Raw genomic sequence first — 11,209 nt, forward strand, 5'->3', positions numbered from 1 at the left:
GATCCACTTACTCATTCACCAACTGCACATCAGTGCTCAGTGTCACTTCCTCCTGCAACTTTCCCACACTGACATCACACCCAGGTTCTCTGGTTTGCGTTCACACATGACCACCTCTCATAAACACCGCTACCTGTTGCGGCACCAAAAAGCTAGCTTTTCTATGGCGCAAGTGGGCAGTAGTTATACTGAGGAGTGAGTTTAACCACTTCAACTCGGCTACACTGACAAAATGCATTCACGGGCAGAGGTCTGTGCTCTACATTGGCAAGAACAAAAAGTGAAATAAAACGCAAATGACGTGCACCCAGGGGTGTAAATTAACTTTTTGGCTCATGGTGAGTCACCTGCCAAGGGGACTGTAGATGAAAAAATCGACTTTTTTTTTTTTTTTTCAGATAGCCTTCCGAATTCTAGTCACCAATTGGAAATTTTACCTGCATTTGGCCGGTGGCAGGTGTTCATTTTCAGCCCTGTGTGCACCGGTTGGTAGGCTATCACTTGTCAGGTAGCGCTGTGAGTAAGTGGGAAATTCTAGCTAATAAACAGGACGTTTGTACTGTAATTGCCACGGATGTCTGTATGTTAAGAATGTTCTTCAACGCTATCATTTCCATCGCTTTAAAACTGCAGGAAAGAACAAGTTGTGTAGTTTACAACAGTCAGTGAGATCAAACTTCAGTAAACAAACAAGTCCTATTTAAAGGCTTCATGGGAATATTTGCTTTGTTGTATCTGAGGGAAGAGACTTTACAGGGTCTTGCGTTATAATTTTCCTGGAAGAGTTTAATAGTCAACGTGCCCATAGCATGTATTAAACACATATCAAATGTTATATTTAGTCTCTCATTTACCCTGTCTTGTGTTGCATGGCCCTGCTAAAGTTTGCGGTTGAGCGCAACACGTGTTTGTCGACGAATGAGACATTTATCTCTCGCGAGCAATCACGTGGGTCGGGAACATCCTGTCGCCCTGTCAGAATGTACGCTACTGACGCTCTGTGAGATTTGCGCTCCGTTCCAACTGATGCACGTTACATCAAGAGCCATCTTTGACCTGGAGCTGTAAGGCTGAGGTGGATCTCATATGTAAACAGTGGGAAGACGGGCAGCGAAGCTCCCACACAAACAGGCCTGACACTCCTCTCTATTGTTTTGGGCGCTGTACAGATTACTCTAATGAGGGAGGAGGTGACTAAGAGCAGAGAGAGAACCGTCTCTCTCTCTAATAACACTGTGACTGATGGTCCTGTGATGTGTTGACGTTGATGACTCCTGTCTGGCACGCGATGTGGGCTCGGGAATATTAATACACCTGACTGACTGACGAGCTCGCTGGCTGGCTGACTGACTGACTGACTGGCTGGTTGACTGACTGACTATCTGTGTTGACTGACTGACTGACTGACTGACTGACTGACTGACTGACTATCTGGTTAACTGACTGACTATCTGGTTGACTGACTGACTGACTGACTATCTGGTTGACTGACTGACTGACTGACTGACTGACTGACTGACTGATTATCTGGTTGACTGACTGACTGACTGACTGACTGACTGACTGACTGACTGACTGATTATCTGGTTAACTGACTGACTATCTGGTTGACTGACTGACTGACTGACTGACTGACTGACTGACTATCTGGTTGACTGACTGACTGACTATCTGGTTGACTGACTGACTGACTGACTGACTGACTGACTGACTGACTGACTGACTGACTGACTATCTGGTTGACTGACTGCTTGTGAGACACCCTCACCAGACTGCCTCTAGCTGGTAGCTAGTTACTCTCCCACCAAGCCAGTCCCAGAAATGGCCACCATGGCCGACGTCTTTAAGGTCAAAGGTCATTTATCATTTTTTTTCTTTTTTTACAGATTGTGAAAGTGTAAATTGTAAGCTTTCAAATGATGTGCCATGCATCGCAAATATTTGAAGAAGATATGTTTCTGTGAATATTGGTACACCTAAAATCACAGAATCAATTTGAATCAGAGAAAAGGGATTCAGAGATTCAGAGCTGTTCACACTTCTCACAGTCAGCTGATGGAACATGGAGCCATTAACGCATTGAATTATATAAATAAACCCTGGATATGGAGCTACTGTACAGTATTGTGACAGCCACACACACACACACACACACACATATATATGTGGCTGTCACAGTCCTGTACAGTTGCTCCATATCCAGGGTTTGTGACTCCAGGTCTCACTTGACAAAAGGCTCCCACTCATAACCTGCTGTCTCAACACAGAGAGCGAGAGAGAGACTGACGTACGGGGCGGAGAGGCGGCGCGGGGGGAATGTGGGGCGAAGGGAAGCAGAGTGACTCATCACAATGAGCCACGGATGATCCACTTCTCACGACAATAGCACACGGTTTCGTTGACCTCACTGGAATTATGTCATAAACTCAGAAAAGCCTGCAGCCCATTTCCATGTCAACACAGCCTGCCGTATGGCTTGTTGTGTAACACTGACAAAAATAGAGGCCTTAGTTGTGGGCATTCAAAACAAATAATTGTCTTTTGTCGACGGTGACCCATTAGCTTTTTGTCTATGGTGACCTATGGTCTATGGTGTCTATGGTGGCTATGCTGGAACAATTTGTAACCTTAGAGTTGAAACACTTGCATAATAAGAACTTCTATGATAACCTTTGTGCATCAACCAGGTCAGGGCCCATGGTTATCAGCGGTAGAGACTGTCTGAGTGGTACATCGACGGAGCGGATGAGTACGTGGTCTGTGGAGACTGAGTGGTACATCGACGGAGTGGATGAGTACGTAGTCTCTGGAGACTGTCTGAGTGGTACATCGACAGAGCGGATGAGTATGTGGTCTCTGGAGACTGTCTGAGTGGTATATTGACAGAGCGGATGAGTACGTGGTCTGTGAGGACTGAGTTGTGCATCAACAGAGCGGATGAGTTTGTGGCCTGTGGAGACTGTCTGAGTAGTATATTGACAGAGTGGATGAGTACATGGTCTGTGGAGACTGAGTGGTACATCGACAGAGTGGATGAGTACATGGTCTGTGGAGACTGAGCTATACATTGACAGAGTGGATGAGTACGTGGTCTGTGGAGACTGAGCTGTACGTCGAAAGAGCGGATGAGTAGGTGGTCTGTGGAGACTGTCTGAGCTGTACATCGACAGAGCGGATGAGTACGTGGTCTGTGGAGACTGTCTGAGTGGTGCATCGACAGAGCGGATGAGTACGTGGTCTTTGGAGACTGTCTGAGTGGTGCATCGACAGAGCGGATGAGTACGTGGTCTTTGGAGACTGTCTGAGTGGTACATCGACAGAGCGGATGAGTACGTGGTCTGTGGAGACTGAGCTGTACATCGAAAGAGCGGATGAGTAGGTGGTCTGTGGAGACTGTCTGAGCTGTACATCGACAGAGCGGATGAGTACGTGGTCTGTGGAGACTGAGCTGTACATCGAAAGAGCGGATGAGTAGGTGGTCTGTGGAGACTGTCTGAGTGGTACATCGACAGAGCGGATGAGTACGTGGTCTGTGGAGACTGAGCTGTAGATCGACAGAGCGGATGAGTAGTGGTCTGTGGAGACTGAGCTGTAGATCGACAGAGCGGATGAGTAGTGGTCTGTGGAGACTGAGCTGTACATCGACCGAGCGGATGAGTACATGGTCTGTGGAGACTCTCTGAGCGGTACATCGACCGAGCGGATGAGTACGTGGCCTGAGGTCGCCCCGCGGCCCTCTGTTCTCCCGGCGTCACCCGAGACGGCGGCCAGCGTGCGCCTCGCCACCGCAGCCCGGCCGCCAGGGACGTGGGGATCTGGAGCACGCCGTCTGGCTCTCCGTAGCGCCGCTGTAGGATCTCTCTCCCCGGGGAGGTTTCCCCGGGGGCACGGTTCCCTCGCCGGGCGCCGGGCCCTGCGTATAAACGCCGTTTACAAGCACCACCGGTGTCCTGGATTTCACCGGATGACGTTTACGGTGGCTTGTAAAATTGGGACAGAGAGACAAAGTCTGCTAATCTTTTATTTTGATAACCCGCGATTACACTCGAGATGATACGATGTCATTTTGTATTTTTTTTATTACACAACTACGGAAGCAATTTTCGCAGCTTCGCCGTCGAAACTTCACACCGTCCCACGCTGATATCCGGCATTCATGGGTTCCTTCTGTTTGCTGGAACAATGCGTGTGATTACCGAGGAACCGATTCTGTGACGTTTTTCGTGACGAGGTCTCCAGCAGGGTTACGGCCTAGTTCGTTTGTTCTCGGGCGTTGTGTGGAAGATTTGCGCCTCCCTGCCCGTGGACATTAAATAAGATTACTATTCTCACGTCTATGAATGGAAACAGTTGATTCCTGGGAAACGTTGAGTGTCCTCTGCCATCATTAAAAGCCCTTGTCTACTGTTACAGTATCAGGAGGCTATTAACAGGACAGTAGGCTACCGGCACAGACAAAACAACAACGTGGCAATGGTGTCAGCTTGGCATTTTAGTGGCAGTATGGTATTACTCAAGACTCAATATCTGGTTATTGCCATGTATATGGTTCACACATACTAGGAGGTTGTCTAGGGTTAAGGCATACGCTGTTGTAGATGACACAGGACAGGGTGCAGGACAGGGCGCAGGACAGGACAGTGCAAAGACATGAGAGTGCAAAACAGTACAAAAAAACAGTGCAACAAAATGCAGTGAAATGTACAAATTACGATGTACTTTTAAAAATTAAAAATAAAAGGGGAGGCATCATTTCAGCATACATACTATATACAGACTGGGGTGTGGTGAGTGTGTGTGTGTGTGTGTGTGTGTGTGTGTGTGTGTGTGTGTGTGTGTGTGTGTGTGCGTGCGTGCGTGTGTGTGTATGCGTGCGTGCAGAGTGTAGTGTGGTGTGTGAGTGGTTATGTACAGTGAGTGCAGTGTGTGTGCCGTTAAAGTACGTGGAACAATGAGGAACAATGTAATTACTGTACGAGGCACATGGGTCACGATATGATTGAATCATAATACAGTAAGATACGATACAATACATATTAGATACTCTACATAATTTACTGAAAATGAAAAATACAGCTGAAATTAGCTCCATCCCCGCTCCCTGGAGGTGATCCTGAGGGCGGAGGGAATGTAAAGACATTTTAAATCTGTTTAAAACATGAATAATGTATCTATGACTGAATTATATGCTTCATTTTATATATCTATACAGTACAGTATCGAGTTGGGCAATAAAATCAATACAGCAATTTTTAATTGCCTTTTAAAGGGATATTCTGGAATTTTTGAACTAGGGCCTCATGTTCGACTTTCCTGATTTGACCTGCCATTTTGACTGATGGAGATTTTCAGTTAATTCCATGCTGTAGATAGTTTTGGGCTGCTCACATTTCCACTGGTGGCTAATGCTAGTCCCTTTAAGAAAACACCTTGAGGAGTGACCAGCCCAAGGTTCACGCTAGGCTAAGCTGTGAAGCTGTTTATTCCTATTCCATTAATAAAAGCTAGTAGCATTTACAGTAGCTATGCAACCAGTTATAAACAAGAGGAAAACATTGGCTAACACCTTATCATGTACTCAGACACTCCTAGGTTTACAGTAATACCACCGCAGGCCTGTGTATAGCATTGCATGATATCAGAGATAAGCTATTAGTGATTAATATGATTCCTTGATTCTGATTTTACTGCTACTGTATATAGTTCAGCAATTGGTTTCAGATGAAATTGCATCATAAATGGTGCCACTGGTGTGTGTGTGTGTGTGTGTCTGTCTGTGTGTGTGTACAGTATGTCTGCATGCATTTGTGTGTCTGTTGAAATTGCATTATACATGGTGCCATTGATGTGTGTGTGTGTTTTGCGTGTACGCATGTGCGCGCGCCTGTGTATGTGTGTGTGAGAGAGGTGCTTGTAGTTTAACTGTTTTCACAGCTGAAAGCAGCAAAGAGTCCTTTCCACACCTCTTGACAGCTGTTCTGCCCAGTCACGCTACAGAGAACAGAGCCAGGCAGCCAGCAGACGCACTGCCATCTACAGACCAACCTGGCAACCCCGTCTCAGACTCAGAGCCTTCTACAGACCAACCTGGCAACCCTCTCTCAGACACAGAGCCCTCTACAGACCAACCTGGCAACCCTCTCTCAGATTCAGAGCCTTCTACAGACCAACGTGGCAACCCTCTCTCAGACTCAGAGCCCTCCCTAGACCAACCTGGCAACCCTCTCTGACAGCTGCTCTTCTGGCTGAGATTGAATACATCTCAACGAGGTCACTGGCTCCTCATGCCCTGATAACTTCATCATTTCTTTATAAGCTTATCTGTTATGTGCCAATTACCTCAGTAAAGACACACCCACTTTCTACACAGAGTACACTTGATAGGATGACTAAATGCTATTTCATAGACACTAACAATGGCGGCTCTGTTATCCTTAGATAACAGAAGAACTGATGTCTGAACAATGTCCTGGTGGGAAGAGAATACTTATGGTAAATGACTAAGCTTGACGTTGGTAAGATTAGCAAATATGATAAAAGTAATTACTATATAATGCCAGCCATGGAGAGCAGAACGTTTTTTATAACAAGGCTACTTCATAAAAATTTTATGGTAACTGTTATACCCTCCAGGAAATAATAAACTGTTTCTGAATTATGACTGTAGCTTACGTTTCTTAACGTCTTATCATTTCCTAGGGAAGTCTCTTCCGCTTAATTCCCCTGAGCCTAATCACCGCTCGTTGCTTATTAGCAGCGAAGGTCTGTTGATAATCCTCAGGGCTTCTCTCCTGTCAGAGGAACCCCCACCGGCGCTCGTCACGCTAGCTTGTTTTGACAGGGTTGCTTCATATCAAAAGAGGCTTATGTTTGATAAGAGACGAGGTGCGCCGTTCAACTCAAGCACACAGTTATCAGAGCCGCGGGGTCTTCCTGGATCACCTTCTGGACCTTTCTGAGGAGGTGTTGACGGCGGAGCCAGGAAGACACACACGCAGACGGCAGTGATGGGGGTCAGTAAGAGCTGATCGGGCGTGGCCACAGGTAACGTGGATGGTTGAGGGGTACAGGAGGCATCACAGAGGCCCTGGTAAAGCATGCAAGTGCACACACACACGCATACACACACACACACACACACACAAACGGACACATAAATACAGACATTTTAATTTAATTTCATCAACTAAAACAGTTGTTATGAGGTCTCTCTCCCTCTCTCTTTCTCCTCTCTCTTTCTCCTCTCTCTTTCTCCTCTCTCTCTCCACTATCTCTCCCCCCCTCTCTCTCTCTCCCCCCGTCTCTCTCTCTCCCCCCGTCTCTCTCTCTCTCTCCCCTGTCTGTCTCTCTTTCCCTCTCTCTCTCTCTCTCCCCCCCCTCTCTCTCTCTCCGTCTCTCTCTCTCTCCCCTGTCTCTCTCTCTTTCCCTCTCTCTCTCTCTCTCTCTCTCTCCCCTGTCTCTCTCTCTTTCCCTCTCTCTCTCTCTCTCTCTCTCTCCCCCCGTCTCTCTCTCTCTGTCCCCTGTCTCTCTCTCTTTCCCTCTCTCTCTCTCCCCCCCCTCTCTCTCCCCCCGTCTCTCTCTCTCTCTCCCCTGTCTCTCTCTCTCTCTCCCCCCCCCCCCCTCTCTCTCTCTCTCCTCTAGCTGTGGAGGAGGGGCTGGAATGTGTGTCCCAGGCCCTGCATAGGGTTCAGTGTTAACTTCTGTAAACAAACTAATAGCTCTCTGGACCACACAAGGTCTAACTACAGCTCTGAGCGCAGGGCAAATAAACGCCGGCCTGAAGGCCCTGTATTGTACCGTATCACGGCACAGAACCAGAGCAGGGCCTCTGCGCCACCCGCAGAAAGAGGGGGATAAATAAACGACAGAATGACTCCGATGATATGAGAGAGTGGAGAGAGAGAGAGAGAGAGAGTTGGAGGGAGGTGGAGAGGAGCGAGAGGGAGAGGTTTTTGGTTTTGTGGGAGTGGTCGAATGTAACGTCAGGTGGGGCTGACCACAGCCCACCACAGCAGGGAAAGACTGAGTCACCACCAGTTATGAGATACTGCTAACGCCAAAATGAGCGCACCCTTAGCTATACAGTCATGACGAGGACAAGCTGTGGACAGAGATGTTGATTCGTTGGACTGAGACCAACCATGCAAAGGAGACATGATTGTGTTCTGATTGTGTGATGTAAAAGGCGGAGTGTGTCACTGAGCAGATAGAACGGAGGAAGTGACCGGAAGGTCTCTAAAGATGAGTGGGGGATACCAGCGGGGGGATACCAGCGGGACAAGACAGACTGTGGGAGGATCAAAGCAGATGTTCTCTACCTAAATGTCACAGTGGGACCAATCAGATATCAGATAAACAGTTGAGATGATCAAAAGCACGCACACACACACACACACACACACACACACACACACACGTGGTCAGACAGACATGGAAAAGTGAGTGGTTTGCAGGGCTGTGTGAGAGGTGATTGCGATCATCCAGTGAGATCACTAGCAGAATACAGAGCTGTGACACTCGGTCGGCGGTCAGTCGGTCAGTTAGAAGGTTTGTGGACGAAAATAGCGAGTGACTCTCTCAGCCTGATGCCGTTGATGACCACGTAAATGTCTGTTTGTTTGGTGAACATCCTCCACTCTTTCTCTACAGGGAAACGATGTCGTTGGTCTCAGCGGCCTGAAAGTGTGTTCAAACACCCCCCCTACTGGTCACTTCCGGAAGTACGCAGCCCATTCCGTCGGCAGGGCGGGATAACAGCCCATTAAAGCTGCTAAAGTGGTTTATTTATCCAGTTTAATAGCTGTTTTACCTGAGGTCAGACAGGGCAAAACCACCCATTCAGACCGTGCCCAATTAAAAAGGTCATGGACAGTCTAGAATTTTCCAAAGCAGGTGTTGAATCAAAGGCGCAGTGAGGGAGAGGACCAGAATCACTGATATTTTACCCCGAGTAGCTTACATTTATCTCAGAATGAATCATTTTGTTCAAAAGCCATCTTCCAGTAGGCCTACTGTGTATAAGTGGGATGATGACATAACACATTTTACTCTATTATTCTGACAGATTCCATTCTTTGAGAGTTAGGCTACCACATACTCAACATCCACCATGAAAACACACCTAAGGTTGAATTGATTTAAATCACCTCAGACACAAGTGCTCCATTCATATCTGGTAATAGACAGACTTGTAGTAATCTACCTGATTATCACACCGCAAATGAATATTACTGTAAGCAAACACGCCCCAATGTTAACCTTAACCAGAACCACATGTCAGCGTGTGTGTAAGGTTAGCTCCCAGCCGTGTTGAGCAGGTCCGTATAGAGCTGGACCGGGTCTTTCCAGAACCTTACCAAGGCCTGGCTTATTGTTCTAACCGGGGTTGTTAAAACCACCATGTTGCTGTTAAAAATATGTTTCCCAGAGAGATCGGCAAGGCCTTAAGGTTGAAGCAGGACAGCGGCCATAAGCCTCGCTTAATGGAAGGTCAATATTAGTGCAAATCTCGCACTGTGTCCTTTTCATTTTTACACCTCGAAGAACGCGATCTCAGCGGTGCCGTTAAGTATTACAGTAAGACGGACTTGTTATTGTTTTGTTATGTGCCAAATTCACGTCTGCCCGCTGGAGGTAGGCTGTCAGTCTGGGGAAGGGCGTCGTCGGCGATGCGCTGCTAGCTGGACTCCGCGCTCTCTGATTGGTCTCTCTAGCTGTTGCATCATCTTCAGGAGCCGCCTGTGAGGTGGACGGGCTCAGTCAAAGCTCTCAGCAAGGTAGGTTTCCCCTTCGGTCTCAGAGAGAGTTCTGTGGGTGGTTCCCTCACATATCCACACCTAGTTGTTGAGTTTGCCATCTGGCCCCAAAGGCCTCCCGCTCGAAGTTCTAATGGACGGTTCTATCAAAAACACCTTTGTGAACCTTTGACTCACTGTGCATGTTTGAAACCGGACTGAAGAACGATCAAAGCTCGTTATCTACTCTTCGTTAGAAGAATTCCCGGGCGAGAGATCTCAAACCACTTTTGTTCGACTTGACAAACCGTTACTTTTGCAAATCTTTTGGGGGAAAAAACGTGTGTTTACGTGATCTCCCAAGCAGCCCCGACGGGGCGGGGGTCTCTTCCCAGCCCGCTGTTTAGACTGGCTGTTTCCTGTGTGGTGAGATGGGGAGCCTGTGGGGGAAGACACTGCAGACACGAACCCCATCAAACATAAACACCGAACAATGGAGGCTGGAATGACGAGAAACCTGGCAACCCGTCCACAGATGTAGCCTTGGTATCGGTAACAGCCAGTTCGTTTGATCGGGTCTGGTAGGTACCAAGGCTCCAGTCCAACAGAGACGAGATGTATGGTGGAATAATGGCTTTGAAAATAAAGTAATACCAGTGATAGTTACGCCAGAGAGAGGAGACCAGACAACATTATCATAAAGAACACAGTAGTGGGTGTCATAACTATGCAAGCCAACAGTTGTCCACAGCTGGACTGAATAACTGGCCTTGTGAGACCATCCTGATGTCGTGAGCTCATGTTGTCTACTGGCAAATCAGTCTGGATACTCTCCATAGAGACCAATTTGAGCCAGATCGGAAAACGATCTCGCCAATCAGCGTTGGTTCTTAGGAGTTTGATAAACAGCTGGGCGGGTTTATGACAGCGAGGAGTGGTTGAACTTGGCACGTGATAGACCTCTTAAGATTTTTTTTCAGATGGTTCATCCAATCACCTGCCAAGTATTTCTGAAAGCGCCTGCCTTTTACCAAACAGTTTCCAACGGAGAGTTCCCAGATGGGTTTGCGGCGCAAAAGCTACTGGCGTGTCAGGTTACTGAATAACAGGAATGAGTCACGTTGTGGTCTAGAAAGCTCTTGAAATCACTACGGATGTTTTCCTCAGGCCCACGGATTGTGTCAAGTACACGTCTCATGTCTCCTGCTGGAGGTGGGAGCGGATAAGAAAACACAAACTCACTTTCCGCCTCCGGGGTCAACTGAGGTCACAGATAATCATCATGTCCGTGCCCGCGAGAACGACGTCGGCGGGCGGCGGCGGCAACCCCCGTGACCCTCTCCAGGGTCGAGGAGGAGGCGGGTCCGTCTGCGCGTCGGCTTACGGGGGTCCCCGTGACCCTCTCCGGGGTCGAGGAGGAGGCGGGCCCTAACGGGGGTCCCCGTGTCCTCAGGTGGAGGCCGAACGGGGGGCTG

Source organism: Borostomias antarcticus (assembly GCF_949987555.1).
Source record: "Borostomias antarcticus genome assembly, chromosome: 12".
NCBI lineage: Eukaryota > Metazoa > Chordata > Actinopteri > Stomiiformes > Stomiidae > Borostomias > Borostomias antarcticus.